Here is a 16074-nt window from a genome sequence, read left to right as displayed (position 1 = left end):
GAGCCAAGATCGCACCACTACACTCCAGCTTGAGTGACAGAGGGAGATTCTGTCTCAAAGAAAAAGGTTGAGGTAATGAAAGACAAAAGTAACACTAAGGTACTGTCATACACTGGAGGAGATTAAGAAGACATGATGACTAAATTTAATGTGAGATACTGGATTGAATCTGGGGCCAGAAAAAGACATTAGGGAAAAACTGATGAAATTGGAAGAAGGTCTATAAATTAATTAACAATACTGTAACAATGTTAATTTCTTCTGGTTGGTCATTGTACTATGATTATGTAAAATGTTAGCTTAAGAGAAAACTAAGTGAAAGATACTCAATAATTCTCTGGGCTGGGTGTGGTGGCTCACACTTTTGGAGGCTGAGGCAGGAGGATCACTTGAGGCCAGGGGTTTGAGATCAGCCTGGGCAACACAGTGAGACCCTCCCGCTACAACATTTTTAAAAATTAGCCAGGCATGGTGGCATATACCTATAGTCTTAGCCACTCAGAAGGCTGAGGAGGGAGGATCGCTTGAGGTCAGGAGTTTGACGCTGCAGTGAGCCATGATTGCACTAATGCACTATGGCCTGGGTGACAGAGCAAGACCCTGTCTCAAAAACAAACAAACAACAAAAAAAGAATTAACTACTGATACCTGCAACAACCTAGATAAATCCCACAGATACTATCTGAGCAAAAGAGGCCAAACACCAAAAAGCTGGGAAAAAAACCCCCACAATTCTGGTATAAATCTATTCATGTGAAATTCTAGAACAGGCAAAAGTAACCTCAAATGACACAAATCAAGTCAGTGGGTGTGTGAGTTGGGGTGATGGTGGGGTGTGGCTATGGGGAAGGGAGACAAGGGGATTTGTGGGGAAGCACAAATCTTGATTGGACTGATGTTGCATGGGTATTTGTCCAAATTTATTGATCTATACATGTACAATGTGTGAATTTTATTGTATGTAAGTTATACTTCAATAAAGTTGATTAAGAATAAAAAGTCAATAGTATGTCCACCATTCAGCTGTGGCAACACAGGGTAGGGAGCGGAGAAAGAAAGACAGAGAGGGCAGAGTGTGTGAAGCTAATGAATTTTGCACACTGCATGAGCTAATGATTTTCACACTGTAAGACTCTCTCAACTGTGAAAGCAGGTTTGTGATATCTTCTCAGAAGTCTGTATTCCATACTGAACGTGAGAGATCAGTAGGACGCCACTTCCCTACAGCACATTTTTTTGAGGGAAGGTCTTCTAGGTTTTTTTTGTTTTGTTTTGTTTTGTTTGAGATGGGATTCTTGCTTTGTTGCCCAGGCTGGAGTCCAACGGTGTGATCTCAGCTTACTGCAACCTCCACCTCCTGGGTTCAAGTAATTCTCCTGCCTCAGCCTCCCGAGTAGCTGGGGTTACAGGCACCTGCCACCACGCCCGGCTAATTTTTATATTTTTAGTAGAGATGGGATTTCACCACACTGGCCAGGCTGGTCTTGATCTCCTGACCTCAGGAGATCCACCCACCTCAACCTCCCAAAGTGCTAGGATTATAGGCATGAGCCATCATGCCTAGCCAGGTCTCCTAGGCTTTTAAGCATAAAAGTGGGATGCTGCTTATGACTTCAGCACGTGGAGTGGGTAACAGTGAACTTCAAGAATCTCATTTGAAAGGAAATATTTTAAAGGTGTCTGCTAGGGTTTTGGCCAGGATTCTTGATTTGGTTACTATATAACACACTATATGTGTCAAAAACGCAATCTTAGTTAGGTCAGGCTATTGTTGAACTGACATGTTTGTGAGGCTTATTAATGCCATGGTTAAGTATGAAAATAACACCACTCTATTCCTTCTTCCCAGACATACCAAGCTTTTGATTCTGTCAGCGGAACCAGTCACTGGCAACTGCACAACAGCATGTTCTGTGGTTGTTCAGAAGCATAAGAGCCAACAACTTCTGGTGCCTTCTAAGTGCAAGGGCCTGCATGCATTTATAATGTAAGTGCTTTCTATTCATTTCATTTCATCCTCACAACAGCCTTTTAAGATTTTAGCAGATGAGGAAACTGGGGTCAAGAAAGTTTGGGTAATTTGCTCAAGGTCACCTCTGTGTGGTGCTTGACCTCCCAGAGAGGTTCTGAAGCCAAGATTAAGCCAGCACCATTTGCACTGCAGAACTTGACTTTTTAAAGCACTGTACATAAGAGATTAGACTTACTCTTTCATGATAAACATATTTGTGTTAATGTTAACAATATTTTAAGCCACATTTTCCAATGCCAAGGCAGTGAAACAGGAAAGTATAAAATGAAAAAAGAAAAAAAAGCTTGCATTCTATTTACAGGATGTAACTTCTTTTTGATCTTTTAGGATACTATTTCATCTTGCCAGACAAGCTTCTATAATTTCAAAGCCTCTCTCCTAGAAATAGACAAATAAGATAAGTGCCAGGTATGAATCGACACTGAGTCACCTGGGGCTGTGTTCTGTCAGTCTCTGGGTCACAAGTTCCCTTCTGCATATCAGGTCGGAACAGCACCTTACGTTGGTTATAAAGCACCTTCCTGCACACCACGTCGCTTGACCCTAACAATTCTATGAGATAGGAAGGGGTTACATCGCGAATCCATTTACAAATGAGAAGAAGGAGATGAGCTTTGATAAGCACATTTGCTCAAGATCCTCAGTAATGCAAGGGCAGAATCCTGGACTGCTGACTCCCAGGTGGCCACAGGCAGCCCAGCAGGCTCGAGCATCAGGGTCCAGGGTCCATGGGACATCCAGTCTTTGCCTAGAATTTCCTCTCTCAATTTTAACTCTCAGTTAATGGATGTTCAATATGAAGGTGACAGGAAACAAATATACTATTTGGCAAAATACAAAAGTGCATTTCCACGGGAACACCAAGGTAGGCACCAGGAAATGACAACAGGTCACCTTAGTGAACAGTGATCAATTACCTTATTTCACCAAACCTAAGAGTCTACTGATTCTAGAATCCACCGTTATTTTGTACCACTAAGAAATAAAAGTACTTCTCATCGAACTGTCATACAATATTGATTCTGAGATGCATTCTGACCTCAGATATGTTGAAATGCATCTTAATATCAATGAAACGTGGTAACTCAAGGCTGACTTTATTGAACTGGGGATGATAACCATTGGCTTAGAAGTCACTAGCTCATTAACTTGTCAGTATGGCTGAGGAGCAGCAACGCTGAGCGGCGGGATTATCAGTGAGGAGAGAGGAGCACGGACAAGGAGAACATCACTTCTGCCATTGAGGAATCCACATCACCTTTGGGAGGACCGTCCAGGAGAAGTCCAGGAGCCTGGAGCTGCAGAGCTCTCAACAGCTCTTCGGTAAAAGTTGCTGTCATATAAGTGAATTTTCAGGTCTCCTTTGTCTCCTCAATTGTCAAAACAAACCAAATTATAAAACACTCAGTTCTTCTGCCCAAACTCTGACTAGGTATTTTAGCATCTAGGGGATGATTTCTTGACACTTGTACTTTTTTTCAATAAAGTGTTAAAAAGGGAGCTAACAGGCCGGGCGCGGTGGCTCAAGCCTGTAATCCCAGCACTGTGGGAGGCCGAGGCGGGTGGATCACCAGGTCAAGAGATCGAGACCATCCTGGTCAACATGGTGAAACCCCGTCTCTACTAAAAATACAAAAAATTAGCTGGGCATGGTGGCGTGTGCCTGTAATCCCAGCGACTCAGGAGGCTGGGGCAGGAGAATTGCCTGAACCCGGGAGGCGGAGGTTGCGGTGAGCCGAGATCGCGCCATTGCACTCCAGCCTGGGTAACATGAGTGAAACTCCGTCTCAAAAAAAAAAAAAAAAAAAAGGGAGCTAACATTGACTAAGTACATAATATATGTCAGGCATTGCCCAAATTCACATAAATTATCACACTTAATTCTCAAAAATGACCTTAGGAGTTGGGCATTATTACCCCTGTTTAAAGAGTAAAGAAATCGGAGTTCAGAAAACCTAAATAGCCAAGGCAAGCCGATCAGGCTTGAGCAGCCGGCTGAGTTAGTTCGAACCTAAGTCCACCTGAGCCTCGAGGCCATGCACTTTCCACTGGACAGGACGGAAAGCATGAGCTTGCAAAGACTTGCAAAAGCCTGAAAGTCACAGCCAGACTAAACCAAGGAAGGCTGATACTCCAGTACACAGTAAATAACAAACCTCTTCTGCTACAGGACACCTCACTCAACTTGAGGAGCTGTTTAATCAGCAGGGTGGCCGTTCATGGGTGAAGAGGGTGGCGGCATGGTCCACCTGGGGGCAGTGGGAAGATGGCCTTGCGGGGGTGGGCCAGGGACAAACAGCTAGTGAGAGCGAGGCTGCCATAATTCACATCAGCTCCCCAATGGCCTGCCCTTGGGCAGTAGCATGGAAATAGGATATAAAACGGATAATAAATCCACAGGATTTAGGGGTAGCAAAAACAAGGGAAGATTGCCAGGAAAAAACCAGAGACGCGGTTTGGAGCAGCAGTCCCTCCACTCCCCTCAGGGTGATTCTGCTCCCTCCTGCTGTCCCCAGGGGACATTTGGCAATGTGCAGAGACATTTTTCGTTGTCATTCTTTGGAGTGAGGTGCTACTGGTGTCTTGCGGGTAGGGGCCAGGTTTATTCTCAGACATCCTACAATGCACAGAGCTGCCCTCTTCAACAAAGAATTATTGGGTCCAAAACATCCACAGTGTGGAGGCAGAGAAACCCGACTCCGGAACAACCTTGGGGGAACAAAAGCGGTGAAGACGTTGTCTTCACCAAGCAGCCTATGAACCGAAAAGGCAAAGAAACCACAGGGACTGGCTCTGCAGGGACTGCAGGTGCTCACCAGGAAGCAGGCATGCGCTTGTCCGGTCACACCTGTAATCTCCCACTGTGTGCACCTGATCCGTGCCAGGCCCAAGAGAGGACCTGGGGAGGAGGAAAACAGGCACAGCGCTGCCCTCAAGGTGTCACTGTCTGGCCGGAGGAGACGGGCATGTGCAGAAACACACACCTGAGCCTGTAAATACACGTGTGCTTGTACACACGGGCAGAAAGAAACGGAAAGGAAGGCTGGGCGCGGTGGCTCACACCTGTAATCCCTGCACTTTGGGAGGCCGAGGCAGGTGGATTACGAGGTCAGATCAAGACCATCCTGGCCAACATGGTGAAACCCTGTCTCTACTAAACATACACAAATCAGCCAGGTGTGGCGGTACACATCTGTATTCCCAGCTACTCTGGAGGCTGAGGCAGGAGAATCGCTTGATGCAGAGGCTACACTGAGCTGAGATGGTGTCACCACACTCCAGCCCAGGGTGACAAAGAGATTCCATCTCAAAAAAAAAAAAAAAAAAAAAAAAAACCATGAAAATGCACCAAAATCCTACCAATGATAACTCAAATCACCATTTTCTTCATATTTTCAATGAAAATATAAATAAATTGAAAAAAAAAGTCCATGTTTTTAAAACAGGCATATCCCAGGGCCACATGTTCTCACCAGCTGCCCCACATCTGTGGTGTGGTAAGGGGAGGCCAAGATGGGGAGGGAGCAATGGAGCAGAGGAAGGACCTACAGTTTTGTCTGTTGGTTTTTCAGACAAAGTCTCCCTCTGTCACCTAGGCTGGAGTGCAGCAGCACAACCACAGCTCACTGCAGCCTCAACCTCCCAGGCTCAAGTGATGCTCCCACCTCAGCCTCCCAAGAAGCTGTGTCTACAGGTGTGTGCCACCACACCCGGATAATTTTTCACTTTTTTTGTAGAGACGGGTGTCTTGTTCTGTTGCTCAGGCTAGTCTTGAACTCCTGGCCTCAAGCCATCCCTCCCAAAGCACTGGGATTACAGAAATGAGCCACCACACCCACCTGTGCCTACTGTTAACACTCTTCCCTGCCGACAGGTGAAACCACTGTCTTTCTTCCACTTAAGTCCTTCAGCAAATGTTTACTGAACACCCACTGTGTATCAGGCGCTCCATGTAATCAAGATACAACAGTGGACAAGACAGACAACAATCCCTGTCCTTGTGGTGTTTCTATTTTAGCAAGAGGAAGCAGAGGACCAACACGTGAAATATAAAATACCTGTATGTTCTATGGATATAACAGAGAGAAATAAAGCAGAGAAGAGGGCTGGAGAATGGTGCGGTGGTCATGGTCTACACAGGAAGGTCACAGAAGCCCTGGCTAGGGTGCGGTCACAGAAGTAAGTCGGGGCGGGCCACCAAGGGCTTGTAAGCCAGTGTGAGAACTTGCCTTTCTCCTGCATGAGGTGGAAGGCCGTTGGAAGGTTTTGAAGGGAAAAGTGACAAGATCTGACACGTTACAACAGGGTTTGCTGCCCTAACTAACTCAGAAAGACCAATTAGGAGGCTCTTCCTAATGAGCCGGGATGAGATGGGTAGAGGAGTGAGATGTCAGCAGGCTGCTGGGAATGTCCTGAATTTGGATTTGGCAAGAATCACTGATGGATTTGATGTTGGAAGGGAGAGAAGGCAAAAGTCAAGAGTGACTCCAGGGTTTACAGCATGAGCAACGAGGAGGGTGAGACGGAGAGGTTTGTGGGAAGACAGGGACCAGCGCAGAGGCATGTCATTCTGCACAGGAGGCGCTGCTTCAGCAACACTGGTCTGGAGTTCAAGGGAGAGGAGCAGGCAAGACACAAAATGTGAATCTCCTAAGGATAGGAGCAGTGCTTACAGTCATCAGAGTGCATAGTACATCACACGTCATTTAAAACAGGGATGCACCCTGAGAAACACGTCATCGGGCAATGTCATCACTGTGTGAGTGCCACAGACCTAGATGGTAGAACTGTGACACACCCAGTGAGATGCCACAGCTGATTGCTCCCGGGCTGCTAACGTGCACTGCTGTGACTGTACTGAATACTCTGGGCGGCTGGAGCACAGTGGTGAGTATTTGTGTATCTAAACAGATCTAAACACAGAAAAGGCAATGAAATACCTCATGCGACCCCTGTGGTCTATGCAGTCCATAGTTAACTGAAATGTCTTTATGCAGTGTGTGACTGTACACAGAGAAGATAAGAGGTCCAAGGAGATAGAAAAGCCAGGTAAGCAGCTACCAGTGAGCGAGAAGGGAAACTAGAAGAGGGAGGTGCCCTGGCAGCCAAGGGAAGACCGTGCAGCAAAGGGGAGGCAATGGGCCAGGAGTGGTGGCTCACACCTGCAATCCCAGAGCTTTGAGAGGCCAAGGTGGGAGGATCGCTTAAAGTGGAGTTCAAGACCAACAACATAATGAGACCCTATCTCTGCAAAAAAAATTTAAAAATTACTCAGACATGGTGGTGCATGCCTGTAGTCCCAGCTACTCAGGAGGCTGAGGCAGGACTATCCCTTGAGCTTGGGAGTTGGAGGGTGCACTGCACTCCAGCCTGGGTGACAGAGAGGTACCTCTAAGAAAAAGGGTGGGCAATGATACACCTGCCCATGAAACTGGAGGCCTCTTTCCTGTTAGTTCTTTTCTAATTGTATTTAATAAGGTCTTGCTGAATACTGGTGCTGGCAACCTGGAACCAAAGAGATGATTTGGAGATGGTGACGACAGTGTGGAATCTGGGCCCAGCACTGTTTGATTCAGCAATGAGCGAGAGCCTGTGATGTGGGGCACTGGGTGTGGAGCACTCACGGAGTCCCAGTCCAGTTCCTTGCACCAATTCTCAATCTGATCGCACGGATGAGTGAAATAGATTCTACTAGTAATGGCAGCATCTGAGGACCTAGCCTGAGCAAGGGGCCAGCTCTGTGCTTCCTCCAGGTTCCACTGCTCAGCCTGGGCAGCTTCCTCTGGCTTCCTGTTCTCTCTGCATTTCTACTCTATACTGAAAACCACCTTCCACGTGTAGCATCACAAGTTGGATCTCAGGCACAGAGTATGGGAGAATGGAAGACTCGAAGGTTTTGGAATACTGCACACTTCCTACTTGTACATAGTGGAAGTCACCAGAACAAGGGCTCCTAAAGTTTAGGAGCTATATATCTTTTTTCTTTTCTTTTTATTTATTTTTTTTATTTTTAGAGACAAGGGTCTCACTCTGATGCCCAGGCTGGAGTATAGTGGCACGATCATAGCTCACTGCAGCCTCAAACTCCAAGGCTTCCACTAGAAGAAACAGACAGGAACAGAGAGCGGCTGGGGCAGGTGGCTACTCCCAGGACAGGGCCTTTCTGAGACGCCAAGACCTGAAGGGCGGGGAAGAGCCACACCAGCACGGAGGGGAGCCGGGCCAGTCCGGGCAGAGGGAGCACAGGTACGAGGGCCCTGAAAGAGCACGGGGTGTTCATGCAGCTTCAAGGAGGCCCCCATCAGGAACTGGGTGGAAGAGGGTACTGTGCAAGACGAGGTTGCAGAGTCGGGGAGGCAGACGTGGAGGGCTTGGCAGGCCACGGTGCCAAGTCTGGGTTGTGTTGTAAGCTGCAGTGATCGTAAGGAGGGGATTCTAGGGCAAGTGTGAAATCTCCCCGTTGATATCAGGAATGATACATAAGACTGGTAGGGAAGAGGACTAAATGTGTGCTTGCTCAGTACTTGACACCTCCGTAAGAGATGCCACTCTCTTAGAGAAGCTGGGGGATTGATTAGGTTAGAGCAGGGCTGGGGACAGTTGTTCCTGTGCCCTCACAAGTTAAAGGACCTGATCCAACCCCTTAGATTGGGCACTCACCTCCACACTGGGAAAAGGTCTTTATCAAGAAAGCAAGTGGGTCCCACTAGTCAGCCAGAGACCCCTACCTAGCAAGGTGCATGCTCATTAACAAAGGGTCCCTGACAGCGCCCAGCCTGCTCCTGGGTGTTTGGATGTTTGGTAGGGCTGACTCGGTGAGTGCTCATAGATGAACAAGATGCCTGTAGGTGGGAACGCATTCGCAAGTTAGCCACAGGGGCGCCCCTCCATTCCCTCTTGTATTCTAAGTCCTCTCTTCCCTTGCTCAGTTCAGCCACCCACCTGGTTCCTGGGGCCCCCAAGTGGCAGGCCCTCAAACCTTTCCCTTCACAGGCATGCTGCCCTGTCTCACAGGGTCAGCAGTCCTGGCCTGGGGGAAAAGGAAAAGTCTTAAGTAGAGTTTCACCCACCTTGTATTTAAAGCTAATTTTTTTTTTTTTTTTTGAAATGGAGTCTTGCTCTGTCATCCAGGCTGGAGTGCAGTGCTGCGATCTCAGCTCACTGCAATCTCCACCTCCTGGGCTGAAGCGATTCTCCTGCCTCAGCTTCCCAAGTAGCTGGGATTACAGGTGCCCACCACCATGCCCAGCTAATTTTTAGTATTTTTAGTAGAGATGGGGTTTCACCATGTTGGTTAGGCTGGTCTCAAACTCTTGACCTCAAATGATCCTTGACCTCCCAAAGTGCTGGGAATACAGACGTGAGCCACCATGCCCAGCCTAAAGCTGATTTTTGATATGACTTCACAGAGGTTACTTTTTTAAGAATTACAAAATGCAACAAGTTAAGATTTTGAATGATTCCCAAATCCAAGGCATGTGATTAGCATTTGCTTAGTTAAAACGACAGATGCCTCTGAGATGGGGTCAGCAGGACCCCTTCATTTTCAGGCAGGGACTGGCCGGATTCTCAACCGTGCAGGGCCACATCAGCATCGAGCTCTCCTCTCCCATTCACCTGCCTGCCTCTTCCCCTCATGACAGCCCACCCTGAGCATCTGTGCTCTCCTAGTCATTCCACAAACCTCTATTCCTGTCATGTCATGATCAAAATGACTCCTATGCCTGGTGGGACAGTCAATGTCCGTCAGACGCATTTCCCTGGAGAAGGGTGATACATGCTGGTATAAACAGTGATCACCACATAAAGCAGCCTTTCTTTTTCAATCCAGAGCAAGTCCAAGGCAGGTGCCAAGGGGTTCTAGTGGTCCTGCCAGCCAGCTCCCATCAATATCACCATAAAAGCTGTCATGTCTGGAGCCGGGCAAGGCTCCAGGTATGGTCCAGGGGCACTAGTCCTAGGTATAGAGTCACTGTTCCCAGTATACAAGTAAGGAAACTGAGGCACAGAGAAGTTAGGTAACCTGCTCTGCCTCAGATGACATGGCTGTGCTGCGGTTCGCATCCAGGAAGTCTGCCTCAAAAGCCCTCGTGTTGTCCTCCTCGTCCCAGAGTATACTCTGGCAGTGCAACTGAGAATGCCCCCTCTTCCCTCACTCACCAGCCCCCCGCTCAAGGGTGATCTTCTAGTTCTAAATTTATATACACAATCTCTTTAAAAGTTTAATTGCTTTAATTGCAGGTCTCATACTCCAAAACAAGATTTCTAAGAAAATTTTAATCATTCTTTACTCAGAATTTCTCGGGAGAAACTTCTCAACAAATAAGGGTGAAATCTATAACCTTAGGGAGGAGTCTGTGACAGGCACTCAACTTGCCCAACCTCCCAGAGCAAGGCAGGCCTCCTATCATCTGGGGGGTATTCACCAGTAAGAGAAATGGGTAGGGGGCCAATGGCCTCTTGGCCATGTTCATCCACTGGTTAAGTTCAGGAAGTGCCACCAGAGCAGGTGCGACACCAGCAAGAGCCCAGGAGCTCAGGGCTGCTCTGCGGCTGCGCACCTTCGGCTCTGGGCCTGATCTCTCTAAGAGAAGGCAGACAGAGCAGCGAACAGGATGGCCACGAGCTGGCCTCAGAAAAGCTTTGTTACTTTACATTTTTCATGACATATTTTTGTGTTACAGTTTTTGCTCCCGCAACAGGACTCAGAGCAAATCCAACACCTGATTATTTAGAGATAACTCTAAAGTGACCTTCGGGGGCTAAAGTGTGTAAACCAAGAACTTTTTCATCCACTGCCTTTTCTAAGCTAAGCCCAGCTATCCTTTCCCAGGCCTCAGTCAATCTACTGTATAAATTAGACAGGAGTAACCTTTCAGGAGTTAGCATTTCTGGGGCCCGAAGAGGCTACAGAGGAGAAGGGACTGCATCCCTTTAAGAATGGTTGGGGTGCCTCCCCCTCAGGAACTCAGGCACCAGCCCCGAAGTCACCCAAAGGTGGAGACAGAGGCTTGTCATAATCCCCCAGATGCCAGCGAACCACAGAGGCCTCTGGCAGGCCCAAGCTCAAAGCACAACCTGAGCCTCCAGCCCGACCACAAACCCTGCCTCTGAGACCACGACTGGTGAAATAGTAACTGTGAAAGCAGCAGGCCCAGAGCACCCCACCTCTGGTAGGGACACCCAGGCCTGTCCACAGCAGAGGGATTCCCAAACCTGAAACAGCTGGAGCTGTTCAGAGTGACAGGATGTTAGAGCTAGAAGGGGCCTCTGGGACCAACTAACCCAATGCTCTCGCTTTATAGGAAAGACAGGCAAGGCCGGCGAGGTGGCTCATGCCTGTAACCCCGGCAGTTTGGGAGGCTGAGGCAGGAGAATCACTTAAACCCAGGAATTCAAGATCAGCCTGGGCAACATAGTGAAACCCAATTTCTACAAAAAATTTGTTAAAAATTAGCCAGGTGTGGTGCATGCCTCCTATAGTCCCAGCTACTGGGGAGACTGAGGTGAGAGAATCACTTGATCCCAGGCGGCTGAGGCTGCAGTGAGCCATCATCACACCACTGCACTCTAGCCTGAGCAACAGAGAAAGACCCTATCAAAAAAAAAAAAAAAAAAAAAAAAAAAAAAACGGAGGGCCGGGTGCAGAGGCTCACACCTGCAATCCCAACACTTTGGGAGGCCAAGGTGGGCAGACCATGAGGTCAAGAGATCAAGACTATCCTGGTCAAGATGATGAAAACCCCTCTCTACTAAAAACACAAAAATTAGCTGGGCATGGTGGCGCACACCTGTAGTCCCAACTACTGAGGAGGCTGAGGCAGGAGAATTGCTTGAACCCAGGAGGCGGAGGTTGCAGTGAGCTGAGATCACACCACTGTACGCCAGCCTGGCAACAAAGCAAGACTTTGTCACAAAAAAAAAAAGGAAAGAAAAGAAAATATTACTGAGACCCAGAGAGGAGAATCTACTGTGTGCACCCCCACCCACTCAGACACCCTCCCAGCAAAACCTCTAGAAAAGACAGTGATGGAAAGAACAGGACATCCAGGTGGGTTGGCTTCCTTGGGGAGCTGGAGGTTTGGGGTGCCAAAGGCCATCTTAGACGATGTCCCTGTCCCTTTAAAGGCTGCACTGCTGCCAGCACCCTATGTACCTACTCAAAGGGGATCCAAGAGCCTGGCAGCCAGGCTGCGTAATGATTACAGTCAGCACAGCCCTCTGAGGACCCTAAGTAGCTGCTTGAGTCTAGGCTTCCTGAGATCTCCGTGCACAGTATCTGGAAGGGTTAGGGGAGAGTATCTTCCCCCAGTACCGAACCAGGTTCCAAATCACCCAGGAGGAAAGAGTTGGGAAGAGAGCCACATGGGTGGAGAAGCAGTGGGGAGAGAGACCAACTTTAGAAAATCTAGAGGATTCAAGCAGCACAAAAAGACCAAGCTGCAACCACAGGGGCGAAGAAGTCAGGAAATGCTGCCGCAGCAGCCAGCCCAGTGGCGAGACCGCAAGCTAGTGGGTCAAACTGGGATGGAGGGGGCGGAGGTTTAAATTTAGCCAGGTAAACAGGGCTGGCCGGGGTGGAGAGGGCCTGGTAGGAGCTGTGCAAACACCTGCTCTGCGGAGTTGGGACATTTCTCTCTGAAGGGAACAGTCCGGCGAGAATTATACCAAACAGCAGGTCCATTTTCAGGGTTCCCACAGAGTGCTGCTTGGGGGAGAGCACAGGCAGCACCCTAGAGATGGACAGAAGGTTAGTTTTACTTTAAAGGGCGGCTCAGATTTAAAATGAGCGTGTCTTTTCATCTTTATGCCAATATCGATGCACAGTTCCTCTGCTGGATGTTTCTAGGCTCCTAGATTCAGTGAAGACACTCAAACGTGGAGCTCCCACCTGCTCTCACTGCCCAGGGGCCTTTTACATCTATTGTTGCTGTGTGTCTTCAGAGACCTGATGAAGTTACCAAACAACCACCAACTGCCACCACGACTGCATTCAGGAGTGGGGCTGGGGCAAAGGTGGGCTCTGAACACCTGGTTAGAAGATTAAGGAGATAAATGGCAGGAGGTCTGAAAAAGAGCCAGAGAGAAGAAACTCATGAGTTGCGGACATGAAAGCTTTTGTGGACTGACTGATTTCTATTTCAGAGAAGACAAGGACTATCACCTCATGTAAAAACTTTCCTCCATGCTAGAGAAGCCAGACTGTGGAGATCCAGAAACCAGCAGAACCATCCTAGGATTAAAATTTAGAACAGACTAGCCTAGTCCTCTGCCTTTCTTGAACCTGAAGAAGGGCAAACAAAAAAATCTTTCAGCTGCCGCTAGAGTCAGAGAGGGTGAAATACACAAGGGAAGAAGAATCCCGGATTTTTTCCTTTTCGCAACATATGGCTCCCAGCAATTTTGGCAACGTCCCTTTAACTTATGCTTTTTGGACAGAAAAAAAATTAGAAAAGGGTAGTTTGAAGTCAGTAAGAAACCCTTGGTGATATTACAATGACCACATGAACTAAAGATGGGACTGGTTTCAGTCACCCTGGAGAAACACAGATACACACCCTCACTCACCTATTCATATTCAAATACAAATGATATCAGAGCCTGGGAAAGTATGAAATCCATGGGTGGAAAAAGACCAGCACAAGCTCCTCCTATCCTGGCCCCTGCTCCCCTGGCAGGCAGATCCCACAGAGCGTCGCATGCTCTTGGCCTGACTGTCTTTAAGAAGAGAAAAAGGAAGGGGAGATGTCCCTCCTGGCTGAGCTTGGGTATTACCCATCCATTGTCGCTTTAGGTTCCTTTACTCCCTTCACCTCCTGCCACCTGCACCTGTTAGTAAGAAGCCCTGGTTTTAATTGTGACCCTTCCCTTGGGCTGCTAGACTTGTCATCACCATGAAGACTCCAGCTCCATCACTCCTCTCACAAGGGTGCCTAAGAGGTCTCTTTCAGCACTGCCATCCTTCCAAGAAGACACACCTCCTCCTTCTTGCTATTTATAACCACAAATCTTGCGTGTCAAAGAGAGAACAGACACTATTTTGAGATGGAGGAAAACCACCCCTCAGTCTTCCACTCTAATATGTGGGTGTGTTTGCTAGGACTTGTGTGTGTGAGCCTAGGCAGGCGTGCGGGTGCAAGCTCCAGGTCTGGCATCCGCTTGTCTGTGCCTGAGATGAGGAGTCCTGCCTTTGATAAGTGAATTCTGCAGGTTAATCGGATGGCAGGAGAGGCTGGGTCCTTAGGCTTTCTGAGGGTGTGCTGGCTGCTGCCTGGGCTCTCTGTTGCTTTAGGGACCAGCCACAGAACGGGGTTCCCTAGACTTCCCGTGTGCCTGGATGAGTGCTGGTGGCTGGCCAGCAGCCGACCCTGCCCTGCTGAACCAGGGTTTTCGACTCCACACTGCCAGCATGGGCACAGATGTCCCATCGCAGCTCTGGTGAGTGGGCACTTTCCGGGAGCAGTTCAGGGGATTGGTTCCATGACCCCAGCCTTTCTCCTCCAGGTACCAGGCTGAGCCTCTGCCCAGGGGAGTAGCAACTGGAAGCTGTTGCCAACGTGGCCAGGTGGCAAAAGCAGTGAAGAAGGGCCCGGATGAAGTGGAGAGGAACCGCCGACAAACACACCCCTTCAGCTGAGTAACCAACCCAGGGCCAGAGCCACCTCAGTTTCCCTCCCTGTAAAACAGAGCCAGTCAGCCTCCCCGAAAATGGAATTGCCTCTTCCAACGATCTGCAGCATGCAAATATCCGGGAGTTTGGCTGTGACTGGAGCGCTGGCCACATGTCCACCGAGGCTCCAAGAAGGTGGAGGAGGAGGTCACGTCCCACCTCTCCCACCGCGGAGACGTGGAGCGCTCAAGCAAGCGGAGAAACACAAAGCTGAGCGACACTCGGGCTCTACCTGCCCGGTCGGGGTAGGAACGCAGGCACCAACTCGCTTCTGGCGGGTAAAGTAATCCAGATGTGGTCCTCGCGCGGGGCTACTCGATGCCGGCGCAGACCTCGGCGGAGGGTCCAGGCCGGGCCCGACCAAGCCCGGGAGAGTGAGCGCGAAGCTCAGGGGCTCCCCCTCCTCGGACAGCAGCCGGCAGCTGCCGCCCCGGAGCCTACCTGCCCGCGCCGAGGGCCCGGCGGTCCCCAGCTTTGTTCTTGGCCCGGGCCGGGGGCGACTCCCTTCCCCCTACCTGACCCCGCCGTCGCTGCCGCGGCCCACCCCGGCCCTCCCAGACCCGACGCCCGCGGCGCGCAGACCCACCCGGTGGAGACCCAGCGGGGCCGCGGGGCCAGGAAGGCGGGGAGCCACGCGAGGCTCAGCGACCCGGGCAGCGGCGGGGCCGTCCCAGGGGGCGAGGGCCGGCGCTTACCTGTCTGTCCCGCCGCTTGTCAGGCCCGGGGGCTCTGGGCGCCGCTCGACCCGGCCCGGCTCTTCCTGCGCCTGGCTGCGCTGGGTCGGCGGGTGAGGCGCGGCCCGCAGGGGCGCAGGGGGCGGTCGGGGGCCCTGGCCGGCCGGCGGAGCCCGGGGCAGACCCTGCCCGCTCCTCTCAGCGCGCGGGCCGCTCGGGCCGCTGCATCCGACTCTTCATCCGCCGCCGGGGCGCGGGGCTGGCGGCGCGGCGGGCGCGCTCCGCTCCCGGGGTCCCGCCAAGGCGTCTCGGGCCCCCCAGATGCTGGGGCAGCCTCCGAGGGGGCCAGCGGAGCCCAGCCAGGCAGCCCCGGCGCTCGGAGTCTGCGCACCCTCCTGCCGCCGGGAAGGCTCCCTGCTCAGAGCCCGGGACCCCCGAACTCGGCCAGCGGGGACAGTCGGGGGTGCAGAGCCCGCGGCCGAGCCGGAGGGAGGCCCTGCGCCCAGGGCGCCTGCTCGGGCGGCCGACGACGGTCTCGCTGGGCTGCTCGCCCTGCTCTGGAGCGCGGTACCAGGGGAAGTTTCGGCCCAAGTTGGCTGCGGGACGGGTGGCGGCCGCGGCTCGGAGTGCAGGGGCCGGCGCTGGGCGAGTGGATCCCGGGGGCGCCGCCGCCTCCGCCCCGCCTCCCGCGCCTCCTC

The 16074-nt window shown here is 50.7% G+C and overlaps 1 protein-coding gene across 1 annotated transcript in view; it reads right to left on the bottom strand.

Annotated features, from left to right (window-relative positions):
• The window catches only part of WNT5B (Wnt family member 5B), a 119507-nt gene extending 103982 nt beyond the window's left edge, over positions 1–15525 (bottom strand). The window contains exon 1 of the mRNA XM_032254455.1: positions 15398–15525. The gene's annotated coding sequence lies outside the window, so the exon portion shown is untranslated. The remainder of the gene's footprint in view (positions 1–15397) is intronic.
• Between the last annotated feature and the right edge of the window lie 549 nt (positions 15526–16074).

Source organism: Sapajus apella, unplaced genomic scaffold (genome assembly GCF_009761245.1).
Source record: "Sapajus apella isolate SASKATOON/1434 unplaced genomic scaffold, GSC_monkey_1.0 scaffold86, whole genome shotgun sequence".
NCBI classification, from domain to species: Eukaryota; Metazoa; Chordata; class Mammalia; order Primates; family Cebidae; genus Sapajus; species Sapajus apella.
Note: the sequence above shows the minus strand (reverse complement) of the source record. Positions and strands in the feature narration are given on the sequence as shown.